Below are 14777 nucleotides of genomic sequence, written 5' to 3' on the forward strand. Positions count from 1 at the left end.
ATAAAGTTATAAAGTGCTGAAGTGTCCAGATCCTTTTTTAAATCATTTTGAGAGGGGACATCACACTCAGAGACTCAGAATCTTTTGGGATCTTGCCCACTCATTCTCCTGTGACACCTGTAGGGGCTTTTGGGGACCTTTTGGGAATCCTCCTGGTTGTTTTTCTGCACCTTCCTTCCTCTTTGTGGCCTTGTCCTTGGCTTTGTCCCTGCCCCTGTTCCCAGCACAGCATTCAGATAAAAGTGCCCATTCCCAATGAACCCGTGGGTGATGGCAGGGGAGCTGAAACTGGACAATCATTAAGTTCCCTTCCAAGCCAACCATTCCAGGATCCCATGAGCATTTCCTGGATGCCTGTCCCAGCTGGCCATGCCCTGCAGCTCCTCCTGGCACTGTTTGTATTGCATTACTGCTGCTTGCTGTGGGATCTCAGCCTCCTCAGGGCTGAGCCCCTCTGGGATCCCCCCTCAAAGGGGAGTTTCCCTCATTTCAGTTCTGTTTCAGGAAGGATACTCCAAAAGGCTCGTTAGCTTCTCGTTTCTCCTGTTTATTAATATATAACCAAAAGCCTTGGCAGGTCTTCCCCAGCCTTTCTGCACAAGTTCACCCAGCACAGCTTTGGCTCAAGTTGGCTTGAATAGCACAAAATGGCCCCAAAATATGCAGTTCTTTTATCTTTACACTTATTTTCACCCAATTAACAATAGACACATAAATTATTTTTCTTAATGACCCGATGACCCAACACCTGTGTGCTGCACTGCAGCATTCTCTATCCAATCACCCACTACTACCCAAAAACCTCTACAAGAAGAAGATGAAGCAGAAAGAAGGACAAGAGACAACACCCTGAATCCTTCATCTTGTCTTCTGTTTTCTAAACTATTTAAACTCCAAACTTTAACTTTTTCACCCAGTGACATAAGAAAACTCCCTAATCTACACACACTTTTGTTTTTCTATTTAACTTTAACAGTTGTTTTCAGGGTGTTATATGAAACTCAGTGTTTTCTTGGATGTCAGAACCAGGTATCAGAGATAAGGGCACACTCTCTGTGCCTCTGACTCCAACAGTTTGCACCTCTGGTCACACCCAGCCAGCCCAGCAGGGTCTGCTCCAGGTAACTTCTGTCCCCACCATGTTCCCACCACCCTTTCCTTCACCTGAATGTGCAGCTGGGAAAAAGAACCAGTGTGGCATTTCCATGGGAATGCTCCCCTGGCCATGCTGTCAGGAGGTGGCAAGGAGCTAGATCGCACCAGACAGCCACTGATGGATGATGGCACCCAAAATTAACCAGAGGGATATTTATATTTTCCCTGCCGAGGCCTTGGAATGAGTCCCTGCGTGTTTGGCAGCGCTCCCCAGAGCTGCTGAGGGCTGAGGCAGATGCCTGCAGAAAGGCAGTGCTGGCTTTGTTTACGAGGGAGTTACTCTCACGGGGAGGAACTCAGCCACTTGCTTTCATCTTAAAGGTGGCACCATTATTTTTGTGCTTCTCTTGAGGGGAGGAGAGCTCAGCCTTGGCCCCTTCTGCAGGCTGTGGGACAGCTGCATTTGTCTGAGCCATGGAATCACAGAATCACAGAATCATGGAATCATGGAAATGTAGAATCATAGAAATATGGAATTATAGAATCATAGAATCATGGAGTCATGGAATAATAGAAACATAGAATAAAAGAATCATAGAATTATATAGCCATGGAATCATGGGAACATGGAATCATAAAATCATTGAACCATAGAATCATGGACTCATAGAATCATAGAATCAGTCATAGAATCATGGAATGGGTTGGGTTGGAAGGGGCCTCAAATCCCACCCAGAGCCACTCCTGCCATGGCAGGGACCCCTTCCCCTGTCCCAGGCTGCTCCAGCCCCAATGTCCAGCCTGGCCTTGGGCACTGCCAGGGATCCAGGGGCAGCCCCAGCTGCTCTGGGCACCCTGTGCCAGGGCCTGCCCACCCTGCCAGGGAAGAATTCCTCCCTGACTGGGGGTCCTGGCAGGGATGTGCCAGGCGTGAGCCCAGCCCTCATCAGCCAGGCTGGGAGGTGCCACTGCCAGCCCTGAGCAGCTCCTTGCATTCCAACTGTTCCCTGGCACTGAGGGCTGGAATTGCTCCTCTGCTGCTGCTCCAAACAAGAGCTGAACTCCCACAGCCACTGGAAGTGAGAGCAGTTTAACCCCTGAGTCTGCAGCTCTGTGAGAACCTCTCCTCAGCATGGGATGAGCAGCATGAACCACACACAGAGCTGGGACACCACCTGCAGGACCTGTGCCCCCGTGGGCAGGACACAGCTGTGTCCAGCTGTGCCCCCACACCAGCCCTCACTGGCCAAAGCTGTGTCCAGCTGTGCCCCCACACCAGCCCTCACTGGCCAAAGCTGTGTCCAGCTGTGCCCCCACACCAGCCCTCACTGGCCAAAGCTGTGTCCAGCTGTGCCCCCACACCAGCCCTCACTGGCCAAAGCTGTGTCCAGCTGCCCTCCAGGGCTGGCTTTGCTCCCCTCCCTGGCAAAGCAAGGAGCCTTCAGGGAAGCCCCCAGGCCACCTTGCTTTTTGGACTATTTTCTGTTTTGCTAGTGCCAGAGTAATTACTTAGGAAAATTCCTTAATCAAAATCACATTTGTGGAGGTAATGAGCAAATAGGTCAAGGAGAGCAATGTGCCTTAGGAGCAGGAGCTGCTGCCCTGAGCATCTGCAGAGCTGGTGCCCTGCAGGGGCCAGGGCTTCACATCCACAGGATTCCCATCCCACAAAGGCAACATCTGCACTTGGTCCCGTGTCTCTGCCCACCCTGAGCTGAGCCAGCAGCCCTCAGTGATGGAAGGAGTCACCCTCTGGATGCTGCTGCTGTCCCCAGACTGGATGCAGAGTCCCCAAGGAGGGAGCTTGGCCACAGCACCACAGCAGTGCCACCGTGCCCTGAGCCTGTCACACAGCAGGGTGGCACCAGGGACCCCAGGCCACGCTGAAGGGATGGGATGGGGCACCTGGGAGGGCGGGTGCAGGCTCAGTGCTGTGCCACCTCCTGCTCTGTGGCCAGGGGTGCCCTCAGGAGCAGGGCAGAGCAGTTGTTGCTAATTGCAAGTGCCCCAGCAAAGCCCTGATTGAAGAGGGCAGCGCAATTAAACCTCATAAACAATTCAGGAGCGTAAATCAGGAGCGGGCTGGCAGCAGCCAGTGAAACATTAATGGCCTGACAGCTGCTCCAAGGTAAATATTTCATCAGCTCCACCAAGTATCAGTTTGACAATTATGTTAGAGTGATGTTCACAGGTGTCACCTGCCACCGAGCCCAGGGCTGGGAGCACGTCTGTGCCAGCAGAGCGATCCCCGTGGAGTGACCAGGGCCTGTCAGCTCCTGCAGGGCGAGCCTGGACACTCAAGGAGCTGTGAGAGCAGCACCACAGCCCACAGGTGAGAGCAGGAACTCTGCTCTCAGAATTTGGGTGCCACCATCCATCAGAACAAACATCAAACTCAAGGAGCAGAGTTTGTACTTGTGGGAAGAGCTCAGCACTCCCCAAACTGCCAGAGTCTCACTGAGCACCACGGGCAGCAAAGCAGCTCCTCAGGGGAGGTTGGACTGATGATCTTGGAGGTCTTTTCCAACCTTAATGATCATACTGAACCCAAGCCCAAGCACAGGATGACCAAATGTCTCAAGATCTTTGGGTTCTGCTGCAGAGAAGGAACCAGAAGCTTTGTCCTTCTGGCTGAACTGCACAGCTGGAAAGGAGGAGGGTCCTGATGATTTTTTTCAGTTCTCACTCCCCCAGATCAGCAGTGGTTTCTGGCACTGCTGCCCATGCCTTGTCCTGCCTGCCCTCCCCAGCCATGGGCACTCAGAGCTCCAGAGTGACCCAGATCCAGCCCCAGCCCCTGCCAGCTCCCCTGGGCAAAGTCCACGGGTTGTGTGCCAGGACAGGTGTGCTGGAGCTGCTCCCCAGGGCTGCTGGCACTGTCCTGGGTCACTGCCAGCCTCCTGAGGGACACCCTCACCTCACAGATGTGGAGTGACAGCCACGGTGCTACACACTCACCCTGCTGCATTCCAGAACATTCCACAGTGACTCAGCCTGTCCAACCCTCACTCGAGCTCTCCATTCCCTTCCAGCAGCGCTGGTCGGATCCCACACTGATCCCACCTGAATCCTTTAATGGATAGACCCACTCAGAATCCTGCCAGGTGAGTGGAGAGCTGGGTGGACTCATCCACCCGGCCCCTAGAGCCGCCCTCTGCCCCTGCTCGGGGACTGAGGAGAGCACAGGACAGCAGTGGAGGTGTGACAGGAAAGCTCCTCCAGCTGTGCCACACCTGGAGTCACTCCTGTATCTCTCAGGGGGTCACCAAGGAGGAGGAACACACAGAGAGCAGCCCCAGAGAGAGGGCACCTCTGACTGTGCCTTTGGGTCAGCATGGGTGGGATCAGAGAGGGCAGAGCTCCCCAGGGGCTGCAGCTCCAGCCTCTGGGACAGGGACAGGGTGCAGGGAACGGCTGGAGCTGTGCCAGGGGAGGTTTGGGTTGGATTTAGGGAAAGGTTTTTCCCCCAGAGGGTGCTGGCCCTGCCCAGGCTCCCCAGGGAATGGGCACGAGGCTGCCAGAGCTCCAGGAGAGCTTGGACAGCGCTCCAGGGATGGGATTGTTGGGGGTCTGGGCAGGGCCAGGGGCTGGACCCATGATCCCTGTGGATCCAGCTCAGGAGATTCTCTGGATCCATGCATTCCTGCAGTCAGCAGACACTGGGCAGAAAGCCACGTTCTGGAGATTTAATATTTATCTCAGTGCTTTTGGGAGGAGCCTCTCTGAGCCCTGGGGCAGCACTTGGGACTGGCAGTGATGGAACATCTGTGGGGGTTTCTTTTAGAGAGCAGCTCTTATCTACAGCAGTGATTTAACACCAGAGATAGAGGTGTTGGCACAGCTGACAAACCAGGGACAGATTTGGGGAGAGCTGCAAAAGGCCAGCCACATATTTTAGAATTATTTTCCTGAGGAGGATTTGATGAGATGTGAACTTCATTATTTGCTAATGTTGCAGCACAGAGCCTTGTCCAAAGCCCAGGAGAGTCAGGAGGAATCTTTCCATTAACTTTGCTGATTGTAAGTGAGATTGTGACAGATGTACTCCCTTTCCCTTCCTCCTCAAATATTTTAAATCAAACAGCACGAGCGGTTGGATGTGTCCTTTTCTGGAGGAGGGCATCATTCCTTCTTAGGGCTGCTCAAAAATAACCCTGGGGGAGCCTTCCAGGTGCCCAGAACAAGTCAGGTGGTCTGAGGGCATTAAAGCTTCAGGGAAGGGAAAGTGAGGCAAGAATCACTCAATTCCCAACGTGGCTGAAGGGCCAGAAGGAAACAGGGCTGGTGCCAAGGATAAAAGGGTTTTTTTGCAGACAACAATAAAATCGTCTTCAGCATGAGCCAAACCTTCCTGCTGTGTGTCAGCTTAGAGGAAACTTCCTCTGCAACCCTCCGGAAAATATCCTCAGCATGTTCCAGAAGGAGGGAATGCCCTGGAGATATGGAGAGGAGAGGCTGCCTCAGGTAGAGAAATTTGCTGCAAGAAAGGGGAAGGTGAAGTCTTGGCCTCAGCTCTTTGCTCTGGCTGAGCAGAGCCAGGGAGAGGCACTGGGAGCCCTTGGGGATGTGGGTGCTAAACCAGAACCTCCTCCAGCAGGTTCTCAGAGGCTTCAGCAGAGCCTGGTGAACGTTCCCACTTCCCCCGTGCAAGGTCTGCGAGAGCTCCACACCCGAGGCCAGGCCAGGGTCTCGTCACACACCCAAGGACTGTCTCCCTGGAATTTAGCCAGGTCACTTCTCCAGCATCACCTGCACTGGCACCCCTCTGGAAGCTGAGCTGGTTTTCCATGGCAAGGGTCACTTACAGAGCCTGTGGCCACCACTCTTGTGAGGGCTGTGGCCAGCGGGCACCTCTGGAGTTCACTGCTCCGGGAGACAATGCCAAGGATAAAGCAGAGAACCTTTGTTCCAGAACATTTCTGTGCAGTTTAAAGTAAAAACAAAACAAAACAGCTGGGAACTAAAGGAAGCTGATAGTGATGGAAGCAGAGCACAGATTGAGTTGCAATATCTGGGCAGGGGTCCAGCAAGAGAGGAAGGGAAGTTTACTGATTCTGGCACGCTCTTAATGGAGCTTTGCTTCCAGCTCCTCACCTCTGTTTACACTTCCATGGAGTGTGATAGGATCAGCAATCAGGAACCAGGAGAGGCTCACCATGCAGAATGTGCTTATAAAGATTTCATTCTTCACAGTGTCAAAAAGCAACTTTCTGGAGGCCAATTTAATTGTTGTCAATACCAGTTGCAAATTGGCCTTAACATTTTAAATTGATGTTTTCTGTAAACTGCTCTGATTAATGGAAGAAAAAGATTGTGTTTCTGCCTTTCTCCTGAAGATCTAATGGAGGTAACAAACAATAATTGATCTAGCAAGACACAGAGAGGCCAACAGGGAGACTCAAACCTGCTACAGAAATGATTTTACCTGTCCACAGCTACAGAATGGCACAGCTGGGTAGACAGTGGGCTTGGTTGGGTTTGATCCCTGGGGAAACTCTGAGCAGCTTTATCTGAAGTACCTTAACTGCAGGTAGAAGAGTTTGGACTGTAAATTGCCACCATGATGTCAAATGTGTGTCCTGGAAAATCCTAAACCTGCTGGCCTGAGCCACAGCCCACATCTCACAGCGCCTGGAGCCCTGAAGATGCTGAGAGTCAATCCCAGTTGGGCACCACGTTCCCAGAGCATCTAAATATGGGTTCCCCTGTGGATTTTCCCACAGGAAACCTCAAAAGCCTCTACTCAAGTCAGAGGGACTCAGCTCTGTGGTACCAGTCTGACCAGGGCCATCCCTCCCAGCCCTGCTCCTGACTGCACTCCTGCAGTTCGTCATTGCACCTCCTGGTGAATGAGCTAAACCCGACGTGGAGGAATGTGAGAGCTCCGGAGTCAGGAGAGAGGAGTGGCCATGGCAGAGATGTGAGGAGGAGGACGAGATGGAGCTCTCAGCTCCATCAGCAGAAGGGACACAGGTCTGACTCCAGCTGCTGGGAAACTTGACAAGTGTGGCAGGACAAGGGCATGACCTGACCTTCCCCTCTTTTAGGGGTTATGGTCCCAAACTGTCCCCATTTCTGCCTCTGTGAGTTTGAGAACAGCTCTTCTCTGCCATTCCCAGTCCCACTGCACAGATCCAGGAGCTGGGACATTAGCCATACGGATCAGGCTGGAACTCCTACACACACAGAGCCTCCATCCTCCCCAACTCCATCCCACTGTTCCTTGGCCATGCTCTGTGACTCCTGCACCCATCCATTCATCCATCCATCCACCCAACCATCCATCCATCATCCATCCATCATCCATCCCTCCATCCTTTATCCATCCATCCATCCATCCATCTCCCATCCATCCATCATCCATCCATCCATCCTTTATCCATCCATCCATCCATCCATCCATCATCCATCCCTCCATCCTTTATCCATCCATCCATCCATCCATCTCCCATCCATCCATCCATCATCCATCCGTCATCCATCCATCATCCATCATCCATCATCCATCCCTCCATCCTTTATCCATCCATCCATCTCCCATCCATCCATCCATCATCCATCCATCCATCATCCATCCCTCCATCCTTTATCCATCCATCCATCATCCATCCATCCATCCATCATCCATCATCCATCCCTCCATCCCCCATCCATCCATCCCCCATCCATCCATCCATCATCCATCATCCATTCACATCCATCCATCCATCATCCATCCCTCCATCCATCCCACTTCCCAGGATCCCATTATCCCATCAGCCCCAGGATTTGTTCTTTCACTCAGCAGGTGTCATGAATACCAGGCAGTCAGTGGTAGGATGAGGAGAAATGGTTTTAAACTAAAAGAGGAGAGATTTCAATTGAATATCAGAATGAAATTCCTCCCTGGCAGGGTGGGCAGGCCCAGCACAGGGTGCCCAGAGCAGCTGGGGCTGCCCCTGGATCCCTGCCCCAGACCAGGCTGAACAGGGCTGGGAGCAGCCTGGGACAGGGGAAGGTGTCCCTGCCATGGCAGGGGTGGCACTGGGTGGGTGTGAGGTCCCTTCCCACCCAGACCATTCTGGGATGCTGAGAAACACGCCTGGTGCTCCCAGTGGAGTGCAGGGGGGACCTGGGAGCTGCTGTGGAATAATTTCAACATCACTCAGAGCACCCCCAGAACCCCCCAGTCCCTCCAACGTGTTGGGTACGGCCTGCACAGGAGTCCATGACTTTTTCCACATCAATGCCTCTTCTCCACTAGAGCACTGTGCCAGAAAATCCTGCTTCAGTGCAGTTCCACATTATCCCTGTGGTTTGGTGTGGAGCTCTCAGCAGGCCAAGTTGCACGGGGAGGTTTTGTTTCAGAGTAAATCTATCGGTTTAGCCCTCCCTCCTCTTCACAGCTACCATTAGTCTGGCTTAAAAGAAAAAAAATTAAAGCTGTTGCCATAGTAACCCCCAGCTTTCAGATATCTCCTGGCTGATAAGCACCATGCTGGCCTTGTGGCCAGCTCTCTGCCCAAGGAATGCTAAATTCCACCAAAACTCTTGGAGCAGCACCTGGTGCTTGTTCTGTGGCTCTGGATGCTGCTGCTGCTGTGTCGTGGCTGTGTGGATCCTGTGAGTGTGATTATCCTCTCTGTGTGTACACACTCACACCCTCCACCTCCTCCTCCTTTGTTTCCCCACAACAGCCAGACTTCCTGATTTATTTTTTCAATCTTTTTTTCAGACTTGTCACTTGTTAGCTGCTTTAACACACAAACCCCTGACATCAGTCACAGGGGATATTTGGGCGTGAGACACAAGAAATTACTGTAAATGTTGCTGCTTTTCAGCCCCCACCAAGTTCACTGGCAAATAATTTTTGCACAAGGGATATTTTGTTGTCTCCTGTGCCTTGTTAGTGGGGCAGAGTTTTCCCAGAGGTTCTTTTACACAGATTACCCTAAAACTTTCCAGCTCAGTAAAAGGCTCAGGAGAGCAGAACAAACCAATATCCAGAGGCAGCAGCCGGTGTGGCTGCGGGAAGGAGGAGGCTCTGGGACCACAGGCTGTGCTCCTGGGAGCCAAACCTCTCACAACTGAATATCCCCCAACCTCTGGCAGCCATGGAGGGGGCAGGTTGGATGTCCAAAGCAGCAAGGTTAAGAAAAGATAAGCAAAGAAATATTTTTAGCAGTTAAACAGATCCATTTGGAACCAGGGCAATTAAGCTGTTTACATTCCAGCTCCTTCTCCTGGCTTTCAATCCCTTGTCCTGTGTTTCTGGGTTCTAAAACTGGTCAGGACAACACTCCCAACTTTCCAGTGAACACTGGAAGCTGCTTTCCAAGCTCTGGAACAGATACAGGAGGAGCATCTCTGTGCAGCCATGGTGGAAGTGAGGATCCCAAATCCTCCACCCCACAGAGCAGAGCAGCTGGTGTCCAAGGTGAGGATCCCAAATCCTCCACCCCACAGAGCAGAGCAGCTGGTGTCCAAGGTGAGGATCCCAAATCCTCCACCCCACAGAGCAGAGCAGCTGGTGTTCTCTCAGCTCCCCCATCCCAGCAGCATCCAGCTCTCCCCACCCTGCTGGACAGATCCTCCCCTTGGCAATGGTATTTTGGGTGCCAGGACACCGAGTAACTCCTCCCCTCAAAATGTTCTCAGACAGAAACTCTGACATTTTGGGGTGGCTCAGAAAATGCACTATTAACCCTTTTGGGATTTTCCTGGGAGGGAAGGCGCTGGGGCTTTGTGTAACATGGGATGTGCTGGAGGAAAAGCAGATGGAGTGACTGACTTGCCTCAGTTCCTACAAATCCTCAAGCTGGTCCTGTTCCTCTCTTTTCAAATGTCAGGGAATGGCAAAAGGAGTATGGGGAAAAGAAAAGCCCCGTTCCTGAAACACTCTGGGTGTCTTCCAGGTGGTTTCCCCATTTCTTCACCCACCTGCTCCTTAAGTAGTTTCTCAGAATGAAGAGCAGGGGCTGGAAAACGACCGGGGGATCGTTTTACACCTGCTTTGTGTTCCCCTGAACAGCTGTAAATGACAAACAAACTGCGAACAGCAGGGACCGGAACGCCTTCCACACACATCCCTGCACTGATCCTCGGCAAATTAATTCAAATAGTTGCTGGGGATCTGGGGGAGAAGCTCACTAATTCCGTGAAAGAAGAAAGGAAGCGGTTTGAAGCAGAGCCCAGCTGATTTGGGGAAGGGAGAGAGGGGAAAGGGGGAAGGATGGATGAGGGGAAGGTGCTGATAACCTGGAATGAATCTGGATCCCCTGGGCTTCAGGGAAGGAATTGATAACCTGGAATGAATCTGGATCCCCTGGGCTTCAGAGAAGGGATTGATAACCTGGAATGAACCTGGATCCCCTGGGCTTTAGGAAATGAATTGATAACCTGGAGGAAACCTGGATCCCCTGGGCTTTAGGGAAGGGTGAGAGCCCTGCTGAGCCCATGGGGAGCAGGGCCAGGGGCAGAGATCCCCCTCCCGATGTGCTGCTCAGGGTGGGAGCGCTCCCCACGCTGCTCTGGGTTTGGCTGGAGATGTTTGCCACAATTTCCATAAAGATTAAAGACCTCTCCCGCATTTGTTCACATTCAGAACAAGCTCAGAATGTGCCTCTGGGTGCGAGGTGCTGCTGAAAGCAGCACTTTGAATGCATCCATCTCTGGAACATCCTGACTCAAACAGCTTATTAAAAGCCTTCCCCAGACAGATCAGGCTAATCAGAGCACCAGCCTGTGTTGTTTGCTGCATTCCAAGTGGTGATCCTGGCCACGAGCTCTTCTCCACACCTGCAGGTCCTGCTGTCCCCCCAGCACAGGGGAAGAGCAGAAGGTTTTAAAACTGGGAAAAGTCTTCCTGTGGTCAGCCCTTCCCTGGCACCCCTGGAGCTGCATCCACACCAGTGCATCCCCTTGGAGAGGCACCTGGATCTCCTGAGAATGAAGTGGTAAAAGAACATAAATCTAGGCCAGAGTCTTTCCTCCTACAATCAAAGTCTTGTCATTGCCCTCCCAGCCTCCTGCTCCTGGAGGAGGTCAGAGGTATCAGAATTCCAGGCATGGATTTTACCTCCCTGCCTCATGCTGGACTAGGGGACACCTGGGGACCCCTCACTGCTGAAAGCATTTCGTGGGGGTGACAGGGACACCCCTGTCCTCAACAGATTTGGCTTCCCACATCAGCCTGAATAACCCTTTTCTCCCAGGCTGGGATTGATACCAGGATGGGGAAGAAAAAAAGGGTCAGTGTGGAAGAGCCAGGAGGCTGAGGATAAAGGAACACTTCAGACATGTGCTGTGCTGGAGGATCAGAGATCTGTACCAGCTGTGGGGCAGGATTTGAGTCCCCCTGATCCATAAGGATTTAGTAAACCCAGCACTTGGACAGGACAGTGATTGACATCAGCCAAATGTTTCAAAGCCTTCCTTGGGGTCATCTCTGGTTTGTCCTTGGCTTGGAGGACATCCATGAGGTGACCCTGCATGTCTGCCACCCCTCTGTTCCCAGGGCACTCAGGAAACTCCCATGGGACCAGCTCTGTGCATCTCTCAGTGCTCTGCTTTGCCACATCTTGAGAAAAGCAAACCAACCCTTTGTATTTGAGTTCCAAAAGACCTTCAAGTATCCTTTGAAATATTTCAAGTATTTTGAAAGCCAAAAGGCCTTCCAAAACATTTTCAGGCTGGATGAGCTGAGGGTGCTCAGCCTGGAGAAGAGAAGCTTCAGGGACACCTGATTGTGGCCTTCCAGGACCTGAAGGGAGCTGCAGGAAAGGTGGAGAGAGACTCTTTAGAAGGAATGGAGTCACAGGACACAAGGTCTTGAGCTGAAAGATTTAGATCAGATATTTAAGGAAAAAAATTCCTCCCTGGGAGGGTGAGGAGCTGTGGCTGCCCCTGGATCCCTGGCAGTGCCCAAGGCCAGGCTGGACACCGGGGCTGGAGCAGCCTGGGACAGGGGAAGGTGTCCCTGCCATGGCTGGGGTGGGACAGGAGGTTTGTAAGAACCCTCCCAACCCAAACCAGTCTGGAATTCTGTTGGAGCAGCAGCTGGCAGTGGGAGATGGGCTCCTCCCCACCCTGCCCTCAGCAGAAGCTGCCCAGGCTGCTCTGCTGGGACTCTGCAGCCTCAGCACAGCCCACCTCCATTTGTCACTGTCACCCACAATCATCCTGTGCTCTGACACCGAGCCAGCCTCATGGAGAAATGAAGCCAAGGTTTATTTAGCAAGACTTAGGGGCACACTTCCAATTATAAGTTTGGAAACAAAAGTTCCAAGTCAAACAAACACAAAACTCAACCAGCCGGTGGGCAGTGAGGAAAATCCTTTCTGGCTGCTTAACCTCTCCTCCTCTGGGCTCCTCAGACAAGCCACAGCCACCAGACCTGCTGCTTTCCAAAACACCCTACAGCTGGGGGCTCCTTGAGCCAATTTGCAGCACCAGTGAGCAGAGCCTTGCCTGGATCCTGCTATCCATATTACTGCCTCTTTTTCCTCCAGCTGTCCCTTTTTCCTTATTTTTTTTTTTTTTTCCTTTTCTTCCCCTTCCCCCACAGAAACAAGCATTGGTGATTTTCTACTCCACACCAGGGCTGACCAGCTTTATTCCATTTAAGCTAGGACACATACTTGTTTCCCAAGTTCTTCCCACCTGCAGGATTTTAGCATCCACTTGTAAAGTTCCCTAATCCCAACAATAATCTGAAGTTTAGCTCAGTAACTGAGTACAGACACCACAGAGCACTGCCCTGCTCTGACCATTAAACATTACAATGAAACATTACAAGCAAACATCACCTGTGAAGCTGCTTTATGAGCTCCTCATCTCTCTAAGTGATCTCTGCTGTGGTCTGTGAGTTGTTGGTGGACACAGCTGAGCCAGGAACAAACTCTTTGGGGCGAGTTCTCCCTTCCCAGCTCTGGCAGGGGCTGCTGAGGGTCCAGTCCAGCTGTGCTGGGAGAGCTCTCCTTTTACTGGACTCCTGCCTGTGATGCCTTTTCCCCCCTCTCACATCAGCCAAGCAGAGGCTGGGTCCTGTTCACATCCTGCCTTTCCTTTCTGAGCCTCTTTGCCTTGATCTCTTGTCCTCAGCAAGGACCAGCAGCTCCTGACTGGCTGCTGTCACTCTGCAGGGTGGTGCTTTGGTCACGGCTCTGTGCTCTGCTCCTTGCATCCTTCCGTGCCTCACTTCTGCCCTAGGAAGCCTTAAAAACCTCCTGGAGTGCTCAGCTCCCCACAGACAATAGGCAGGGATTCTGCAGTCAGCAATTCCTCTCCAAACATTCCCATTTATCTCCTCTCAGATTTGCCAGTGAACACAACACCTAAGCCAGACTTCCAGCACCCAGCTGGTCCCTTCAGCTGTGAGCAAAGAATTCCTTCTGCACCTTCCTTCTGGATCTGTCTGCCCTGGCTGAGCAACGGGAGCCAGTGGGAAGAGACAGAGTGTCTCCAGAAGGTGTTAATGGCATTGAATCCCAGGATTATTGAGGCTGGAAAAGGCATCCAAGATTATTGAGTCTGAGCTGTGCCCAATCCCCACCCTGTCCCCAGCCCAGAGCCCTGAGTGCCACCTCCAGTCCTTCCTTGGACACCTCCAGGGATGGGCACTGCAAACCTCCCTGGGCATTTCCAAGGCCTGAGCTCCCTTTCCATGGGGAAATTCCTGCTGCTGTCCCCCCTGAGCCTCCCCTGGCCCAGCCTGAGGCCGTTCCCTCTCCTCCTGTCCCTGTTCCCTGGCAGCAGAGCCCGACCCCCCCGGCTGTCCCCTCCTGCCAGGGACTTGTGCAGAGCCAGAAGTTCCCCTGAGCTCCTTTGCTCCAGGCTGAGCCCCTTCCCAGCTCCCTCAGCCCTCAGGACTCATTCTCTGGACCCTTGTCACCCTAGGGGTGATGTCACAGCTGTCCCCTGATGCTGCCAGGCTCCCTCATTCCTCTTGTTTCTATCCTGGGGCAGAAGCACAAGTCCTGTCCAGAGCCAGCTCCAAGCCTCAGATATGCAGAAGCACCTTCCTCTTCCACACAATTCACCTCAAGGCTGTTCTCCACACCAAGGTTTTATGTCACAGACCCAAATTTACACACAGAATCACAGGGCTCCCTGGTTTTGGGGTGAAAATGGGAAAGCAAAGGAATCCTCAGTTCTCAGGGAAAGTGCTCTGCTCCCAGGCAGGGGAGGCTTCAGAGGACGCTGTCCCCTGGGCCTGTGTGCACAGGGTGAGCACACTGCACCAAAACCCTTCTGACAGCCACAAACCAGCCCTGCCTCAGCCGAGGGCCCTTTCCCTCCCAGCTGAGCCCACAGTTCCCACTGGCTTCCTTCAGAACCTTCCCGGCTGGCACAGGGCAGGAGATGGCACCAGAACCTCCCACGTGCAGCTCCTGAGTGGAGCAGGGCACATCTTTGTGCAGGAGAATCCCACATCCTGCCCCACAGTGACAGAGAATCTGCCACACCCCACTGAAGCAGGACAATTAGCCATCCATGGAGCACTCAATAAATCAGAACAATGTCTGCAGCCAAGAGAATGCAATCCCTGGGCCACCAGGGAGATCAAAGCAAAAATAATTCAATTTTTTTTTAATGAAAAGAAGCTGAAAGCAGCAACAGATGTGTTTTGTAGGCCCTAATTCCCAGGCCAGTGCTCTTGGAGACGTGTCTGAGGTGCCCTCTGGGTCACCCTCTGCACTGTC

At 52.6% G+C, this 14777-nt stretch overlaps 1 protein-coding gene across 1 annotated transcript in view; it reads right to left on the minus strand.

Moving 5' to 3' along the window:
• The window catches only part of SHISA6 (shisa family member 6), a 173631-nt gene that overhangs the window by 144927 nt on the left and 13927 nt on the right, over positions 1 to 14777 (minus strand). The window lies entirely within an intron of this gene.

Source organism: Pseudopodoces humilis, chromosome 21 (genome assembly GCF_049639895.1).
Source record: "Pseudopodoces humilis isolate 2021_Gansu_Grassland_sample_001 chromosome 21, ASM4963989v1, whole genome shotgun sequence".
NCBI classification, from domain to species: Eukaryota; Metazoa; Chordata; class Aves; order Passeriformes; family Paridae; genus Pseudopodoces; species Pseudopodoces humilis.